The following is a 3,223-nucleotide window of genomic DNA, read 5'->3' as shown; positions in this document are numbered from 1 at the left end:
CCCCAGGAGGATCACTTAAGGCACTTGGGGAGGTAGGGCAATACCTAAGAGAAGGGGAGAACCAGTGGGGAGCAAAGTAGATACAGGTGGAGAAGGTGGAAGATAAAACCACACATGTCTCACCCAGCTCTACACCTCTAATCCTAGTATGTTACAGGTTGTTAACTCAGTATCAATTATTTTATCTTAACATTTGTAGTTCTTGGCAGGCCCCAGTGTATTTTCGTTCTGTAATTGATTTGATCTTCTTAACCTGGGTGGTGGTGGGGGGAAGGGAATGTTCTTTTTTTTTTTAACCCTTGTTCTTTTCTTATAGCTACATGGATCTCAAATATAAGGATACCCACCATACCCATTCCACTGGGGAAAAAAAAATAGGTTTCAGAGGGTCAACTGATATCTCCCAAATCTAAAAGCTAATTAGAATCCAGATTTCCTGATGCCTAAATTCTACGTTCCATTTACTATTCCTCATAGACTCTTTAGACATCTGCTCACTTCAAATACAAGTAATAGGAATACATCCACAGAGAGAATATTTTTAGAAAGTGTATCTATACATAAGTATAAATAGCTTTTCTGTACATCACTGCTATTTTGAAACATTGATCTAAAAAGGCTTAGTGACTACATTTTGTGCTAATGCCCCACTTGTCTGTCATACTTTAGCCAACCTCTATCTTCTGGAACCCAACCTCTATTTGGAAGTAAATAGAAAAAACCTTGGAGCAGTAAGGAAGATACCATAAAGAACATCCACTAATGCCAGAAGTTTCAAAGAATCACTGTCAGGCCCTAACCTAAAATGTATCCATTTATTTTTTGTGCTCTAAATAGGGATAATGCTTTAACTAGTTTAACAGTGAAGTTTCTTTCTTTTTTTTTTCTTAAGATTTTATTATTTTTTAAGTAATCTCTACAGCCAGTGTGGGGCTTGAACTAACAACCCCAAGATCAAGAGTTGTATGCTCTGCCAGCTGAGCTGGCCAGGTGCCCCAGCAATGTAGTTTCTTAATCCAGAGCAAGTGAAATGATTTAAAGGAATGGACAGCAGAGTCACTGTTTTATTCAGCACTTATTTTTTTAAGTGCCTACTATGCTTTCCTAGACTAAATGCCAGAGAAATAGAGATGAAAGTGCAGAGAAGCAAACATATAATTACAATGATGTGGTAGGTGCTACACTAAAGGAAGGTATAAATCCTTGTCTAGTCACAGAATGAGCCTCACACTGTTCTGCTTAAGAGGGCGAGACAGAGAGCTTCCTGGAGCACTAGTCTCCCTAGTGCTTTCTAGTGAGCCTTGGAGACTGGGTAGGTGAGAAAGAACCTGGTCCCTTTGGGGAACAGTTTCATGTGGTTAGAAACATGACGAGACAAAGAGGTAGGGGCTGGGTCCTGGGGGCTTTGTATCTTAAGGGTTTAAATGGTATTTCATAGACAATGGAGACCATTAAAGGTTCTAAGCTGGAACACGAGGGCTGAAATGTCTTGAATTCTGGAAGTTGCAGCTAAGGATAATTGTACTGTAGCCTGGAATGAGGACCAGACGCTGAGATACCAAATAGGAGGCAGTTGTAATAGTTCAGTCAAGAAATGGTAAATGCTGGGACACCTAGCTGGCTCAGTTGGTGGAGCGTGAGTCTCTGGATCTTGGGGTTGTGAGTTCAAGTCCCACATTGGCTGTAGAGATTGCTTAAAAATAAAATCTTAAGGGGCACCTGGGTGGCTTGGTTGGTTAAGTGATCAACTCTTGCTCTTGACTCAGGTCATGATCTCCCTGTTTGTGAGTTTGAGCCCCACATCGGGCTCTGTGCTGACAGTACAGAGCCTGCTTGGGATTCTCTCTCTCTCCCTCCCTCTTTCCCCACCTCTCCCTGCCACTTGCATGGTCTCTCTCTCTCTTTCGAAAATAAATTAAAAAACTTAAAAAAAAATAAAATCTTAAAAAAAAAAGATAAGTGCCTCAACTATGGCAGAAACTGTAGAAATATAAGGGCAGTAACTTATTCAAGAGACAGTAAAGGAGCATTCATGGAGATATGTAGTGATCTAGTGGGGGAGGTGGGAAGAAAGGGAGAGAAGACTCCAGAGTGAGTCCCAGATTTTTTATTTGGCCAATGGATGAATGACTGCTACTACAAATGAGGAACAGGCTTAAGGCAAAGATAATGATTTAAAATTTTCATATGTAGAGTCATAGGTGACCAGGACATTCTGAAAATATCCTTTAGGGAACTGGATCCACCAGACTGGAGTTCAGGGCACAGGTTCAGACTGGGACAGTCATAGCAGGAAGCTGGCAGCTTTGGCTAACAGCAGGAGGCAGAGTAGACAGAAGGCTTGGAAAGCACAATATTCTGGAGACATTTGGGGAAAAACTGCCATACGTGCTTCAACAGCTCCTGAAGTATTTCCTGTTCAACAGCTTAGGACAACATGACATAGTTTCCTAATTCCTTCCCTCCCAAGAATGGCCTCCTACAATGCCATTCTCCAAAGAATTGACATGGTGATATTATAAAGCGTAAATCATGTTATACCATTCCTTGCTTCTCTGACTCAAATCCAAACACAGACCAATTAAGTTCTACCTGTGACCTGGCACCTGCCTATCTCTCTGTCTAGATCTGCTACCAAATGTCTTCTAGGATTAACACTGATCCAGACTCTCTACTCTTCCCCTCAGGGCCTTTGTACCTGCTGTTCCCTAGGTCTGGAATGCTATTTTTCTAGGTCTTGTGAGCTGGTTCTCTCTCTTCATTCAAGCCTCTCTGTTGAAAGTTTACTTCCTTGAGACTTTCCTTGACCAATCTAATTCAGGTCCCCACCTCTACCATTCCCCATGCTCAATTTCATTACCCTGTGTATTGACTTTATAGCACTGATCATTATCTGAAGGTACCTTTATTTACTATCTATTCTTATTGAAAGTAGTCATGTGCAGAAGTAGATTTCCACATTTATTATCTTTTGCTAAGTAAGCTCCACACCCAACATGGGGTTTGAACTCACAATCCTGAGATCAAGAGTCACATGCTCCACCAACTGAGCCAGCCAGCCACCCCACACTTACTATTTCTTAAATATTTTTTTAAATGTTTATTTTTGAGAGGGAGAGAGAGAGAGAGAGAGGGAGACAGAGCACAAGTGGGGGAGGGGCTGAGAGTGAGGGAGACACAATCTGAAGCAGGCTCCAGGCTCTGAGCTGTCAGCACAGAGCCT

This window comes from Panthera uncia, assembly GCF_023721935.1.
Source record: "Panthera uncia isolate 11264 chromosome B3 unlocalized genomic scaffold, Puncia_PCG_1.0 HiC_scaffold_1, whole genome shotgun sequence".
NCBI classification, from domain to species: Eukaryota; Metazoa; Chordata; class Mammalia; order Carnivora; family Felidae; genus Panthera; species Panthera uncia.
This window is presented reverse-complemented; position numbering follows the sequence as displayed.